This window comes from Pelodiscus sinensis, chromosome 15 (genome assembly GCF_052426305.1).
Source record: "Pelodiscus sinensis isolate ZL-2025 chromosome 15, ASM5242630v1, whole genome shotgun sequence".
In the NCBI taxonomy this organism is placed as follows: Eukaryota; Metazoa; Chordata; order Testudines; family Trionychidae; genus Pelodiscus; species Pelodiscus sinensis.
Genome location: NC_143066.1, coordinates 606,398 through 621,922, shown reverse-complemented (window position 1 = coordinate 621,922; position 15,525 = coordinate 606,398).

Here is a 15,525-nt window from a genome sequence, read left to right as displayed (position 1 = left end):
CCGCCCGCCCAGCTTCTCCTCCCAGCTAAGCCCCGCCCGCCCAGTTTCTCCTCCCAGCACGGCCCCGCCCACCCAGCTTCCCCTCCCAGCCTGGCCCCGCCCGCCCAGTTTCTCCTCCCGAGTGCGGCCCCGCCCGCCCCGCTTCTCCTCCCGAGTCCGGCCCCGCCCGCCCAGCTTCCCCTCCCAGCTTGGCCCCGCCCGCCCAGCTTCCCCTCCCAGCCAGGCCCCGCCCGCCCAGTTTCTCCTCCCGAGCCCGGATTCGCCCGCTCCGCTTCCCCTCCCAGCCAGGCCCCGCCCGCCCAGTTTCTCCTCCCGAGTCCGGCCCCGCCCGCCCAGTTTCTCCTCCCGAGCCCGGCCCCGCCCGCCCCGCTTCCCCTCCCAGCCAGGCCCCGCCCGCCCAGTTTCTCCTCCCGAGTCCGGCCCCGCCCGCCCAGTTTCTCCTTCCGAGCGAGGCCCCGCCCGCCCATGTTCCCCTCCCAGCCAGGCCCCGCCCGCCCAGTTTCTCCACCCAGCTTGGCCCCGCCCGCCCAGCTTCCCCTCCCGATCCCGGCCCCGCCCGCCCATGTTCCCCTCCCAGCCAGGCCCCGCCCGCCCAGTTTCTCCTCCCAGCTTGGACCCGCCCGCCCAGTTTCTCCTCCCGAACCCGGCCCCGCCCGCCAAGCTTCTCCTAGCAAGCCCGGCCCCCCCCGCCCAGCTTCCCCTCCGAGCCCCGCCCCGCCCGCCCCGCTTCCCCTCCCGAGTCCGGCCCCGCCCGCCCAGTTTCTCCTCCCGAGCTTGGCCCCGCCCGCCCAGCTTCCCATCCCGAGCGAGGCCCCGCCCGGCCAGTTTCTCCTCCCAGCTTGGCCCCGCCCGCCCAGCTTCCCCTCCCGAACCCGGCCCCGGCCGCCCAGCTTCTGCTAGCGAGCTCGGCCCCGCCCGCCCAGCTTCCCCTCCCAGCTTGGCCCCGCCCGCCCAGTTTCTCCTCCCAGCCAGGCCCCGCCCGCCCAGTTTCTCCTCCCGAGTCCGGCCCCGCCCGCCCCGCTTCCCCTCCCAGCCAGGCCCCGCCCGCCCAGCTTCCCCTCCCGAACCCGGCCCCGCCCGCCCAGCTTCTCCTCCCAGCTTAGCCCCGCCCGCCCAGTTTCTCCTCCCAGCACGGCCCCGCCCGCCCAGTTTCTCCTCCCAGCCAGGCCCCGCCCGCCCAGCTTCCCCTCCCGAACCCGGCCCCGCCCGCCCAGCTTCTGCTAGCGAGCTCGGCCCCGCCCGCCCAGCTTCCCCTCCCAGCTTGGCCCCACCCGCCCAGTTTCTCCTCCCAGCACGGCCCCGCCCACCCAGCTTCCCCTCCCAGCCTGGCCCCGCCCGCCCAGTTTCTCCTCCCGAGTGCGGCCCCGCCCGCCCCGCTTCTCCTCCCGAGTCCGGCCCCGCCCGCCCAGCTTCCCCTCCCAGCTTGGCCCCGCCCGCGCAGCTTCCCCTCCCAGCCAGGCCCCGCCCGCCCAGTTTCTCCTCCCGAGCCCGGCCCCTCCCGCTCCGCTTCCCCTCCCAGCCAGGCCCCGCCCGCCCAGTTTCTCCTCCCGAGCCCGGCCCCGCCCGCCCCGCTTCCCCTCCCAGCTTGGCCCCGCCCGCCCAGCTTCCCCTCCCGAATCCGGCCCCGCCCGCCCATGTTCCCCTCCCAGCCAGGCCCCGCCCGCCCAGTTTCTCCTCCCAGCTTGGCCCCGCCCGCCCAGCTTCCCCTCCCGATCCCGGCCCCGCCCGCCCCTGTTCCCCTCCCAGCTTGGCCCCGCCCGCCCAGTTTCTCCTCCCGAAGCCGGCCCCGCCCGCCAAGCTTCTCCTCCCAGCCAGGCCCCGGCCCCGCCCGCCCCGCTTCCCCTCCCAGCCAGGCCCCGCCCGCCCAGTTTCTCCTCCCGAGTGCGGCCCCGCCCGCTCCGCTTCCCTCCCAGCCAGGCCCCGCCCGCCCAGTTTCTCCTCCCGAGTCCGGCCCCGCCCGCCCAGTTTCTCCTCCCGAGCCCGGCCCCGCCCGCCCCGCTTCCCCTCCCAGCTTGGCCCCGCCCGCCCAGTTTCTCCTCCCGAGCGAGGCCCCGCCCGCCCAGTTTCTCCTCCCGAGCGAGGCCCCACCCGCCCAACTTCCCCTCCCGAATCCGGCCCCGCCCGCCGATGTTCCCCTCCCAGCCAGGCCCCGCCCGCCCAGTTTCTCCTCCCAGCTTGGCCCCGCCCGCCCAGTTTCTCCTCCCAGCCAGGCCCCGCCCGCCCAGCTTCCCCTCCCGAACCCGGCCCCGCCCGCCCAGCTTCTGCTCCCGAGCTCGGCCCCGCCCGCCCAGCTTCCCCCCCCGAGCCCCGGCCCCGCCCCGCCCAGTTTCTCCTCCCAGCACGACCCCGCCCACCCAGCTTCCCCTCCCAGCATGGCCCCGCCCGCCCAGTTTCTCCTCCCGAGTGCGGCCCCGCCCGCCCCGCTTCTCCTCCCGAGTCCGGCCCCGCCCGCCCAGCTTCCCCTCCCAGCTTGGCCCCGCCCGCCCAGCTTCCCCTCCCAGCCAGGCCCCGCCCGCCCAGTTTCTCCTCCCGAGTCCGGCCCCGCCCGCCCAGTTTCTCCTCCCGAGCCCGGCCCCGCCCGCCCCGCTTCCCCTCCCAGCTTGGCCCCGCCCGCCCAGTTTCTCCTCCCGAGCGAGGCCCCGCCCGCCCAGTTTCTCCTCCCGAGCGAGGCCCCGCCCGCCCAGCTTCCCCTCCCGAATCCGGCCCCGCCCGCCCATGTTCCCCTCCCAGCCAGGCCCCGCCCGCCCAGTTTCTCCTCCCAGCTTGGCCCCGCCCGCCCAGCTTCCCCTCCCGATCCCGGCCCCGCCCGCCCATGTTCCCCTCCCAGCTTGGCCCCGCCCGCCCAGTTTCTCCTCCCGAACCCGGCTCCGCCCGCCAAGCTTCTCCTAGCGAGCCCGGCCCCGACCGCCCAGCTTCCCCTCCAAGCCAGGCCCCGCCGCCCCGCTTCCCCTCCCGAGTCCGGCCCCGCCCGCCCAGTTTCTCCCCCGGAGCTTGGCCCCGCCCGCCCAGCTTCCCATCCCGAGCGAGGCCCCGCCCGCCCAGTTTCTCCTCCCAGCTTGGCCCCGCCCGCCCAGCTTCCCCTCCCGAACCCGGCCCCGCCCGCCCAGCTTCCCCTCCCAGCTTGGCCCCGCCCGCCCAGTTTCTCCTCCCAGCCAGGCCCCGCCCGCCCAGTTTCTCCTCCCGAACCCGGCCCCGCCCGCCCAGCTTCTCCTCACAGCTTAGCCCCGCCCGCCCAGTTTCTCCTCCCGAGCACGGCCCCGCCCGCCCAGTTTCTCCTCCCAGCAGGCCCCGCCCGCCCAGCTTCCCCTCCCGAACCCGGCCCCGCCCGCCCAGCTTCTGCTAGCGAGCTCGGCCCCGCCCGCCCAGCTTCCCCTCCCAGCTTGGCCCCGCCCGCCCAGTTTCTCCTCCCGAGCTCGGCCCCGCCCGCCCCGCTTCCCCTCCCAGCTTGCCCCGCCCGCCCCGCTTCCCATCCCCGGCCCCGCCCGCCCCGTTTCTCTTCCCAGCTTGGCCCCGCCCGCCCAGCTTCCCCTCCCGAACCCCGCCCCGCCCGCCCAGCTTCTCCTAGCGAGCTCGGCCCCGCCCGCCCCGCTTCCCCTCCCAGCCAGGCCCCGCCCGCCCAGTTTCTCCTCCCGAGTTCGGCCCCGCCCGCCCCGCTTCCCCTCCCAGCCAGGCCCCGCCCGCCCAGCTTCCCCTCCCGAACCCGGCCCGCCCGCCCAGCTTCTCCTCCCAGCTTAGCCCCGCCCGCCCAGTTTCTCCTCCCGAGCGAGGCCCCACCGCCCCGCTTCCCCTCCCAGCCTGGCCCCGCCCGCCCAGTTTCCCATCCCGAGCGAGGCCCCGCCCGCCCAGTTTCTCCTCCCAGCTTGGCCCCGCCCGCCCAGCTTCCCCTCCCGTACCCGGCCCCGCCCGCCATGCTTCTCCTAGCGAGCTCGGCCCCGCCCGCCCCGCTTCCCCTCCCAGCCAGGCCCCGCCCGCACAGTTTCTCCTCCCGAGTCCGGCCCCGCCCGCCCCGCTTCCCCTCCCAGCCTGGCCCCGCCCGCCCAGTTTCTCCTCCCGAGTCCGGCCCCGCCCGCCCCGCTTTTCCTCCCGAGTCCGGCCCCGCCCGCCCAGTTTCTCCTCCCCCGGCCCCGCCCGCCCAGTTTCCCCTCCCAGCTTGGCCCCGCCCGCCCAGCTTCCCCTCCCGAGCGAGGCCCCGCCCGCCCAGTTTCTCCTCCCGAGCGAGGCCCCGCCCGCCCCGCTTCCCCTCCCAGCCAGGCCCCGCCCGCCCAGCTTCCCCTCCCGAACCCGACCCCGCCCGCCCAGCTTCTCCTCCCAGCTTAGCCCCGGCCGCCCAGCTTCTCCTCCCAGCACGGCCCCGCCCGCCCAGTTTCTCCTCCCAGCCGGCCCCCGCCCGCCCAGTTTCTCCTCCCGAGCGAGGCCCCGCCCGCCCAGTTTCCCCTCCCGAAGCCGGCCCCGCCCGCCCAGTTTCTCCTCCCGAGTCCGGCCCCGGCCGCCCAGTTTCTCATCCCAGCTTGGCCCCGCCCGCCCAGCTTCCCCTCCCGAGCGAGGCCCCGCCCGCCCAGTTTCTCCTCCCAGCTTGGCCCCGCCCGCCCAGCTCCTCCTCCCGGGCCCCGCCCGCCCAGCTTCCCCTCCCAGCTTGGCCCCGCCCGCCCAGTTTCTCCTCCCAGCCAGGCCCCGCCCGCCCAGTTTCTCCTCCCGAACCCGGCCCCGCCCGCCCAGCTTCTCCTCACAGCTTAGCCCCGCCCGCCCAGTTTCTCCTCCCAGCACGGCCCCGCCCGCCCAGTTTCTCCTCCCAGCCAGGCCCCGCCCGCCCAGCTTCCCCTCCCGAACCCGGCCCCGCCCGCCCAGCTTCTGCTAGCGAGCTCGGCCCCGCCCGCCCAGCTTCCCCTCCCAGCTTGGCCCCGCCCGCCCAGTTTCTCCTCCCGAGCTCGGCCCCGCCCGCCCCGCTTCCCCTCCCAGCTTGGCCCCGCCCGCCCCGCTTCCCCGCCCGAGCGAGGCCCCGCCCGCCCAGTTTCTCCTTCCAGCTTGGCCCCGCCCGCCCAGCTTCCCATCCCGAACCCGGCCCCGCCCGCCAAGCTTCTCCTAGCGAGCTCGGCCCCGCCCGCCCCGCTTCCCCTCCCAGCCAGGCCCCGCCCGCCCAGTTTCTCCTCCCGAGTTCGGCCCCGCCCGCCCCGCTTCCCCTCCCAGCCAGGCCCCGCCCGCCCAGCTTCCCCTCCCGAACCCGGCCCCGCCCGCCCAGCTTCTCCTCCCAGCTTAGCCCCGCCCGCCCAGTTTCTCCTCCCGAGCGAGGCCCCACCGCCCCGCTTCCCCTCCCAGCCTGGCCCCGCCCGCCCAGTTTCCCATCCCGAGCGAGGCCCCGCCCGCCCAGTTTCTCCTCCCAGCTTGGCCCCGCCCGCCCAGCTTCCCCTCCCGTACCCAGCCCCGCCCGCCCAGCTTCTCCTAGCGAGCTCGGCCCCGCCCGCCCCGCTTCCCCTCCCAGCCAGGCCCCGCCCGCACAGTTTCTCCTCCCGAGTCCGGCCCCGCCCGCCCCGCTTCCCCTCCCAGCCTGGCCCGCCCGCCCAGTTTCTCCTCCCGAGTCCGGCCCCGCCCGCCCCGCTTTTCCTCCCGAGCCCGGCCCCGCCCGCCCAGTTTCTCCTCCCAGTCCGGCCCCGGCCGCCCCGTTTCTCATCCCAGCTTGGCCCCGCCCGCCCAGCTTCCCCTCCCGAGCGAGGCCCCGCCCGCCCAGTTTCTCCTCCCGAGCGAGGCCCCGCCCGCCCCGCTTCCCCTCCCAGCCAGGCCCCGCCCGCCCAGCTTCCCCTCCCGAACCCGACCCCGCCCGCCCAGCTTCTCCTCCCAGCTTAGCCCCGGCCGCCCAGCTTCTCCTCCCAGCACGGCCCCGCCCGCCCAGTTTCTCCTCCCTGCCTGGCCCCGCCCGCCCAGTTTCTCCTCCCGAGCGAGGCCCCGCCCGCCCAGTTTCCCCTCCCGAACCCGGCCCCGCCCGCCCAGTTTCTCCTCCCGAGTCCGGCCCCGGCCGCCCAGTTTCTCATCCCAGCTTGGCCCCGCCCGCCCAGCTTCCCCTCCCGAGCGAGGCCCCGCCCGCCCAGTTTCTCCTCCCGAGCGAGGCCCCGCCCGCCCAGCTTCCCCTCCCGAATCCGGCCCTGCCCGCCCATGTTCCCCTCCCAGTCAGGCCCCGCCCGCCCAGTTTCTCCTCCCAGCTTGGCCCCGCCCGCCCAGCTTCCCCTCCCGATCCCGGCCCCGCCCGCCCATGTTCCCCTCCCAGCCAGGCCCCGCCCGCCCAGTTTCTCCTCCCAGCTTGGCCCCGCCCGCCCAGCTTCCCCTCCCGATCCCGGCCCCGCCCGCCCATGTTCCCCTCCCAGCCAGGCCCCGCCCGCCCAATTTCTCCTCCCAGCTTGGCCCCGCCCGCCCCGCTTCCCATCCCGAGCGAGGCCCCGCCCGCCCAGTTTCTCCTCCCAGCTTGGCCCCGCCCGCCCAGCTTCCCCTCCCGAACCCGGCCCCGCCCGCCAAGCTTCTGCTAGCGAGCTCGGCCCCGCCCGCCCAGCTTCCCCTCCCAGCTTGGCCCCGCCCGCCCAGTTTCTCCTCCCGAGCTCGGCCCCGCCCGCCCCGCTTCCCCTCCCAGCTTGGCCCCGCCCGCCCCGCTTCCCATCCCGAGCGAGGCCCCGCCCGCCCAGTTTCTCCTCCCAGCTTGGCCCCGCCCGCCCAGCTTCCCCTCCCGAACCCGGCCCCGCCCGCCAAGCTTCTCCTAGCGAGCTCGGCCCCGCCCGCCCCGCTTCCCCTCCCAGCCAGGCCCCGCCCGCCCAGTTTCTCCTCCCGAGTTCGGCCCCGCCCGCCCCGCTTCCCCTCCCAGCCAGGCCCCGCCCGCCCCAGCTTCCCCTCCCGAACCCGGCCCCGCCCGCCCAGCTTCTCCTCCCAGCTTAGCCCCGCCCGCCCAGTTTCTCCTCCCGAGCGAGGCCCCGCACGCCCAGCTTCCCCGCCCGATCCCGGCCCCGCCCGCCCAGTTTCTCCTCCCAGCACGGACCCGCCCGCCCAGTTTCCCCTCCCGTACCCAGCCCCGCCCGCGAAGCTTCTCCTAGCGAGCTCGGCCCCGCCCGCCCCGCTTCCCCTCCCAGCCAGGCCCCGCCCGCACAGTTTCTCCTCCCGAGTCCGGCCCCGCCGCCCCGCTTCCCCTCCCAGCCTGGCCCCGCCCGCCCAGTTTCTCCTCCCGAGTCCGGCCCCGCCCGCCCCGCTTTTCCTCCCGAGTCCGGCCCCGCCCGCCCAGTTTCTCCTCCCGAGTCCGGCCCGGCCGCCCAGTTTCTCATCCCAGCTTGGCCCCGCCCGCCCAGCTTCCCCTCCCGAGCGAGGCCCCGCCCGCCCAGTTTCTCCTCCCGAGCGAGGCCCCGCCCGCCCCGCTTCCCCTCCCAGCCAGGCCCCGCCCGCCCAGCTTCCCCTCCCGAACCCGACCCCGCCCGCCCAGCTTCTCCTCCAGCTTAGCCCCGCCCGCCCAGCTTCTCCTCCCAGCACGGCCCCGCCCGCCCAGTTTCTCCTCCCTGCCTGGCCCCGCCCGCCCAGTTTCTCCTCCCGAGTCCGGCCCCGCCCGCCCCGCTTCTCCTCCGAGTCCGGCCCCGCCCGCCCAGCTCCCCTCCCAGCTTGGCCCCGCCCGCCCAGCTTCCCCTCCCGAGTCCGGCCCCGCCCGCCCAGTTTCTCCTCCCGAGCGAGGCCCCGCCCGCCCAGTTTCTCCTCCCAGCCAGGCCCCGCCCGCCCAGCTTCCCCTCCCGAGCGAGGCCCCGCCCGCCCAGTTTCTCCTCCCGAGCGAGGCCCCGCCCGCCCAGCTTCCCCTACCGAATCCGGCCCTGCCCGCCCATGTTCCCCTCCCAGTCCGGCCCCGCCCGCCCCGTTTCTCCGCCCAGCCAGGCCCCGCCCGCCCAGCTTCCCCTCCCGATCCCGGCCCCGCCCGCCCATGTTCCCCTCCCAGCCAGGCCCCGCCCGCCCAGTTTCTCCTCCCAGCTTGGCCCCGCCCGCCCAGCTTCCCCTCCCGATCCCGGCCCCGCCCGCCCATGTTCCCCTCCCAACTTGGCCCCGCCCGCCCAGTTTCTCCTCCCGAACCCGGCCCCGCCCGCCAAGTTTCTCCTAGCGAGCCCGGCCCCGCCCGCCCAGCTTCCCCTCCAGCCAGGCCCCGCCCGCCCCGCTTCCCCTCCCGAGTCCTGCCCCGGCCGCCCAGTTTCTCCTCCCGAGCTTGGCCCCGCCCGCCCAGCTTCCCATCCCGAGCGAGGCCCCGCCCGCCCAGTTTCTCCTCCCAGCTTGGCCCCGCCCGCCCAGCTTCCCCTCCCGAACCCGGCCCCGCCCGCCCAGCTTCTGCTAGCGAGCTCGGCCCCGCCCGCCCAGCTTCCCCTCCCAGCTTGGCCCCGCCCCGCCCAGTTTCTCCTCCCAGCCAGGCCCCGCCCGCCCAGTTTCTCCTCCCGAGTCCGGCCCCGCCCGCCCCGCTTCCCCTCCCAGCCAGGCCCCACCCGCCCAGCTTCCCCTCCCGAACCCGGCCCCGCCCGCCCACCTTCTCCTCCCAGCTAAGCCCCGCCCGCCCAGTTTCTCCTCCCAGCACGGCCCCGCCCACCCAGCTTCCCCTCCCAGCCTGGCCCCGCCCGCCCAGTTTCTCCTCCCGAGTGCGGCCCCGCCCGCCCCGCTTCTCCTCCCGAGCGAGGCCCCGCCCGCCCAGCTTCCCCTCCCAGCTTGGCCCCGCCCGCCCAGCTTCCCCTCCCGAACCCGGCCCCGCCCGCCCAGCTTCTGCTAGCGAGCTCGGCCCCGCCCGCCCAGCTTCCCCTCCCAGCTTGGCCCCGCCCGCCCAGTTTCTCCTCCCAGCCAGGCCCGCCCGCCCAGTTTCTCCTCCCGAGTCCGGCCCCGCCCGCCCCGCTTCCCCTCCCAGCCAGGCCCCGCCCGCCCAGCTTCCCCTCCCGAACCCGGCCCCGCCCGCCCAGCTTCTCCTCCCAGCTTACCCCGCCCGCCCAGTTTCTCCTCCCAGCACGGCCCCGCCCACCCAGCTTCCCCTCCCAGCCTGTCCCCGCCCGCCCAGTTTCTCCTCCCGAGTGCGGCCCCGCCCGCTCCGCTTCCCCTCCCAGCCAGGCCCCGCACGCCCAGTTTCTCCTCCCGAGTCCGGCCCCGCCCGCCCAGTTTCTCCTCCCGAGCCCGGCCCCGCCCGCCCCGCTTCCCCTCCCAGCTTGGCCCCGCCCGCCCAGTTTCTCCTCCCGAGCGAGGCCCCGCCCGCCCAGTTTCTCCTCCCGAGCGAGGCCCCGCCCGCCCAGCTTCCCCTCCCGAATCCGGCCCCGCCCGCCCATGTTCCCCTCCCAGCCAGGCCCCGCCCGCCCAGTTTCTCCTCCCAGCTTGGCCCCGCCCGCGCAGCTTCCCCTCCCGAACCCGGCCCCGCCCGCCCATGTTCCCCTCCCAGCTTGGCCCCGCCCGCCCAGTTTCTCCTCCCGAACCCGGCCCCGCCCGCCAAGCTTCTCCTAGCGAACCCGGCCCCGCCCGCCCCGCTTCCCCTCCCAGCCAGGCCCCGCCCGCCCAGCTTCCCCTCCCGAACCCGGCCCCGCCCGCCCAGCTTCTCCTCCCAGCTGAGCCCCGCCCGCCCAGTTTCTCCTCCCAGCACGGCCCCGCCCGCCCAGTTTCTCCTCCCAGCACTGCCCCGCCCACCCAGCTTCCCCTCCCAGCCTGGCCCCGCCCGCCCAGTTTCTCCTCCAGAGTGCGGCCCCGCCCGCCCCGCTTCTCCTCCCGAGCGAGGCCCCGCCCGCCCAGCTTCCCCTCCCAGCTTGGCCCCGCCCGTCCAGCTTCCCCTCCCGAACCCGGCCCCGCCCGCCCAGCTTCTGCTAGCGAGCTCGGCCCCGCCCGCCCAGCTTCCCCTCCCAGCTTGGCCCCGCCCGCCCAGTTTCTCCTCCCAGCCAGGCCCCGCCCGCCCAGTTTCTCCTACCGAGTCCGGCCCCGCCCGCCCCGCTTCCCCTCCGAGCCAGGCCCCGCCCGCCCAGCTTCCCCTCCCGAACCCGGCCCCGCCCGCCCAGCTTCTCCTCCCAGCTTAGCCCCGCCCGCCCAGTTTCTCCTCCCAGCACGGCCCCGCCCGCCCAGTTTCTCCTCCCAGCACGGCCCCGCCCACCCAGCTTCCCCTCCCAGCCTGGCCCCGCCCGCCCAGTTTCTCCTCCCGAGTGCGGCCCCGCCCGCCCCGCTTCTCCTCCCGAGTCCGGCCCCGCCCGCCCAGCTTCCCCTCCCAGCTTGGCCCCGCCCGCCCAGCTTCCCCTCCCAGCCAGGCCCCGCCCGCCCAGTTTCTCCTCCCGAGCCCGGCCCCGCCCGCTCCGCTTCCCCTCCCAGCCAGCCCCGCCCGCCCAGTTTCTCCTCCCGAGTCCGGCCCCGCCCGCCCAGTTTCTCCTCCCGAGCCCGGCCCCGCCCGCCCCGCTTCCCCTCCCAGCTTGGCCCCGCCCGCCCAGTTTCTCCTCCCGAGCGAGGCCCCGCCCGCCCAGTTTCTCCTCCCGAGCGAGGCCCCGCCCGCCCAGCTTCCCCTCCCGAATCCGGCCCCGCCCGCCCATGTTCCCCTCCCAGCCAGGCCCCGCCCGCCCAGTTTCTCCTCCCGAGCGAGGCCCCGCCCGCCCAGTTTCTCCTCCCAGCCAGGCCCCGCCCGCCCAGTTTCTCCTCCCGAGTCCGGCCCCGCCCGCCCCGCTTCCCCTCCCAGCCAGGCCCCGCCCGCCCAGCTTCCCCTCCCGAACCCGGTCCCGCCCGCCCAGCTTCTCCTCACAGCTTAGCCCCGCCCGCCCAGTTCCTCCTCCCAGCACGGCCCCGCCCGCCCAGTTTCTCCTCCCAGCCAGGCCCCGCCCGCCCAGCTTCCCCTCCCGAACCCGGCCCCGCCCGCCCAGCTTCTGCTAGCGAGCTCGGCCCCGCCCGCCCAGCTTCCCCTCCCAGCTTGGCCCCGCCCGCCCAGTTTCTCCTCCCGAGCTCGGCCCCGCCCGCCCCGCTTCCCCTCCCAGCTTGGCCCCGCCCGCCCCGCTTCCCATCCCGAGCGAGGCCCCGCCCGCCCAGTTTCTCCTCCCAGCTTGGCCCCGCCCGCCCAGCTTCCCCTCCCGAACCCGGCCCCGCCCGCCAAGCTTCTCCTAGCGTGCTCGGCCCCGCCCGCCCCGCTTCCCCTCCCAGCCAGGCCCCGCCCGCCCAGTTTCTCCTCCCGAGTTCGGCCCCGCCCGCCCCGCTTCCCCTCCCAGCCAGGCCCCGCCCGCCCAGCTTCCCCTCCCGAACCCGGCCCCGCCCGCCCAGCTTCTCCTCCCAGCTTAGCCCCGCCCGCCCAGTTTCTCCTCCCAGCACGGCCCCGCCCACCCAGCTTCCCCTCCCAGCCTGGCCCCGCCCGCCCAGTTTCTCCTCCCGAACCCGGCCCCGCCCGCCAAGCTTCTCCTAGCGAGCCCGGCCCCCCCCGCCCAGCTTCCCCTCCAAGCCAGGCCCCGCCCGCCCCGCTTCCCCTCCCGAGTCCGGCCCCGCCCGCCCAGTTTCTCCTCCCGAGCTTGGCCCCGCCCGCCCAGCTTCCCATCCCGAGCGAGGCCCCGCCCGCCCAGTTTCTCCTCCCAGCTTGGCCCCGCCCGCCCAGCTTCCCCTCCCGAACCCGGCCCCGCCCGCCCAGCTTCTGCTAGCGAGCTCGGCCCCGCCCGCCCAGCTTCCCCTCCCAGCTTGGCCCCGCCCGCCCAGTTTCTCCTCCCAGCCAGGCCCCGCCCGCCCAGTTTCTCCTCCCGAGTCCGGCCCCGCCCGCCCCGCTTCCCCTCCCAGCCAGGCCCCGCCCGCCCAGCTTCCCCTCCCGAACCCGGCCCCGCCCGCCCAGCTTCTCCTCCCAGCTTAGCCCCGCCCGCCCAGTTTCTCCTCCCGGCACGGCCCCGCCCGCCCAGTTTCTCCTCCCAGCACGGCCCCGCCCACCCAGCTTCCCCTCCCAGCCTGGCCCCGCCCGCCCAGTTTCTCCTCCCGAGTGCGGCCCCGCCCGCCCCGCTTCTCCTCCCGAGTCCGGCCCCGCCCGCCCAGCTTCCCCTCCCAGCTTGGCCCCGCCCGCCCAGTTTCTCCTCCCGAGTCCGGCCCCGCCCGCCCAGCTTCCCCTCCCAGCCAGGCCCCGCCCGCCCAGTTTCTCCTCCCGAGCCCGGCCTCGCCCGCTCCGCTTCCCCTCCCAGCCAGGCCCCGCCCGCCCAGTTTCTCCTCCCGAGTCCGGCCCCGCCCGCCCAGTTTCTCCTCCCGAGCCCGGCCCCGCCCGCCCCGCTTCCCCTCCCAGCCAGGCCCCGCCCGCCCAGTTTCTCCTCCCGAGTCCGGCCCCGCCCGCCCAGTTTCTCCTTCCGAGCGAGGCCCCGCCCGCCCAGCTTCCCCTCCCGAATCCGGCCCCGCCCGCCCATGTTCCCCTCCAAGCCAGGCCCCGCCCGCCCAGTTTCTCCTCCCAGCACGGCCCCGCCCGCCCCGCTTCCCCTCCGAGCCAGGCCCCGCCCGCCCAGCTTCCCCTCCCGAACCCGGCCCCGCCCGCCCAGCTTCTCCTCCCAGCTTAGCCCCGCCCGCCCAGTTTCTCCTCCCAGCACGGCCCCGCCCGCCCAGTTTCTCCTCTCAGCACGACCCCGCCCACCCAGCTTCCCCTCCCAGCCAGGCCCCGCCCGCTCCGCTTCCCCTCCCAGCCAGGCCCCGCCCGCCCAGTTTCTCCTCCCGAGTCCGGCCCCGCCCGCCCAGTTTCTCCTCCTGAGTCCGGCCCCGCCCGCCCCGCTTCCCCTCCCAGCTTGGCCCCGCCCGCCCAGTTTCTCCTCCCAGCCAGGCCCCGCCCGCCCAGCTTCCCCTCCCGAGCGAGGCCCCGCCCGCCCAGTTTCTCCTCCCAGCACGACCCCGCCCACCCAGCTTCCCCTCCCAGCCTGGCCCCGCCCGCCCAGTTTCTCCTCCCGAGTGCCGCCCCGCCCGCCCCGCTTCTCCTCCCGAGTCCGGCCCCGCCCGCCCAACTTCCCCTCCCAGCTTGGCCCCGCCCGCCCAGCTTCCCCTCCCAGCCAGGCCCCGCCCGCCCAGTTTCTCCTCCCGAGCCCGGCCCCGCCCGCCCCGCTTCCCCTCCCAGCTTGGCCCCGCCCGCCCAGTTTCTCCTCCCGAGCGAGGCCCCGCCCGCCCAGTTTCTCCTCCCGAGCGAGGCCCCGCCCGCCCAGCTTCCCCTCCCGAATCCGGCCCCGCCCGCCCATGTTCCCCTCCCAGCCAGGCCCCGCCCGCCCAGTTTCTCCTCCCAGCTTGGCCCCGCCCGCCCAGCTTCCCCTCCCAGCCAGGCCCCGCCCGCCCAGTTTCTCCTCCCGAGCCCGGCCCCGCCCGCTCCGTTTCTCCTCCCAGCCAGGCCCCGCCCGCCCAGTTTCTCCTCCCGAGCCCGGCCCCGCCCGCCCCGCTTCCCCTCCCAGCTTGGCCCCGCCCGCCCAGTTTCTCCTCCCGAGCGAGGCCCCGCCCGCCCAGTTTCTCCTCCCGAGCGAGGCCCCGCCCGCCCAGCTTCCCCTCCCGAATCCGGCCCCGCCCGCCCATGTTCCCCTCCCAGCCAGGCCCCGCCCGCCCAGTTTCTCCTCCCAGCCAGGCCCCGCCCGCCCAGCTTCCCCTCCCGAACCCGGCCCCGCCCGCCCAGCTTCTGCTAGCGAGCTCGGCCCCGCCCGCCCAGCTTCCCCTCCCAGCTTGGCCCCGCCCGCCCAGTTTCTCCTCCCAGCACGGCCCCGCCCACCCAGCTTCCCCTCCCAGCCTGGCCCCGCCCGCCCAGTTTCTCCTCCCGAGTGCGGCCCCGCCCGCCCCGCTTCTCCTCCCGAGTCCGGCCCCGCCCACCCAGCTTCCCCTCCCAGCTTGGCCCCGCCCGCCCAGTTTCTCCTCCCGAGCCCGGCCCCGCCCGCTCCGCTTCCCCTCCCAGCCAGGCCCCGCCCGCCCAGTTTCTCCTCCCGAGTCCGGCCCCGCCCGCCCAGTTTCTCCTCCCGAGCCCGGCCCCGCCCGCCCAGCTTCTCCTCCCAGCTTAGCCCCGCCCGCCCAGTTTCTCCTCCCAGCACGGCCCCGCCCGCCCAGTTTCTCCTCCCAGCACGGCCCCGCCCACCCAGCTTCCCCTCCCAGCCTGGCCCCGCCCGCCCAGTTTTTCCTCCCGAGTGCGGCCCCGCCCGCTCCGCTTCCCCTCCCAGCCAGGCCCCGCCCGCCCAGTTTCTCCTCCCGAGTCCGGCCCCGCCCGCCCAGTTTCTCCTCCCGAGCGAGGCCCCGCCCGCCCCGCTTCCCCTCCCAGCCAGGCCCCGCCCGCCCAGCTTCCCCTCCCGAACCCGGCCCCGCCCGCCCAGCTTCTCCTCCCAGCTTAGCCCCGCCCGCCCAGTTTCTCCTCCCAGCACGGCCCCGCCCACCCAGCTTCCCCTCCCAGCCTGGCCCCGCCCGCCCAGTTTCTCCTCCCGAACCCGGCCCCGCCCGCCAAGCTTCTCCTAGCGAGCCCGGCCCCCCCCGCCCAGCTTCCCCTCCAAGCCAGGCCCCGCCCGCCCCGCTTCCCCTCCCGAGTCCGGCCCCGCCCGCCCAGTTTCTCCTCCCGAGCTTGGCCCCGCCCGCCCAGCTTCCCATCCCGAGCGAGGCCCCGCCCGCCCGGTTTCTCCTCCCAGCTTGGCCCCGCCCGCCCAGCTTCCCCTCCCGAACCCGGCCCCGCCCGCCCAGCTTCTGCTAGCGAGCTCGGCCCCGCCCGCCCAGCTTCCCCTCCCAGCTTGGCCCCGCCCGCCCAGTTTCTCCTCCCAGCCAGGCCCCGCCCGCCCAGTTTCTCCTCCCGAGTCCGGCCCCGCCCGCCCCGCTTCCCCTCCCAGCCAGGCCCCGCCCGCCCAGCTTCCCCTCCCGAACCCGGCCCCGCCCGCCCAGCTTCTCCTCCCAGCTTAGCCCCGCCCGCCCAGTTTCTCCTCCCAGCACGGCCCCGCCCGCCCAGTTTCTCCTCCCAGCACGGCCCCGCCCACCCAGCTTCCCCTCCCAGCCTGGCCCCGCCCGCCCAGTTTCTCCTCCCGAGTGCGGCCCCGCCCGCCCCGCTTCTCCTCCCGAGTCCGGCCCCGCCCGCCCAGCTTCCCCTCCCAGCTTGGCCCCGCCCGCCCAGCTTCCCCTCCCAGCCAGGCCCCGCCCGCCCAGTTTCTCCTCCCGAGCCCGGCCCCGCCCGCTCCGCTTCCCCTCCCAGCCAGGCCCCGCCCGCCCAGTTTCTCCTCCCGAGTCCGGCCCCGCCCGCCCAGCTTCCCCTCCCAGCTTGGCCCCGCCCGCCCAGCTTCCCCTCCCAGCCAGGCCCCGCCCGCCCAGTTTCTCCTCCCGAGCCCGGCCCCGCCCGCTCCGCTTCCCCTCCCAGCCAGGCCCCGCCCGCCCAGTTTCTCCTCCCGAGTCCGGCCCCGCCCGCCCAGTTTCTCCTCCCGAGCCCGGCCCCGCCCGCCCCGCTTCCCCTCCCAGCTTGGCCCCGCCCGCCCAGTTTCTCCTCCCGAGCGAGGCCCCGCCCGCCCAGTTTCTCCTCCCGAGCGAGGCCCCGCCCGCCCAGCTTCCCCTCCCGAATCCGGCCCCGCCCGCCCGCCCATGTTCCCCTCCCAGCCAGGCCCC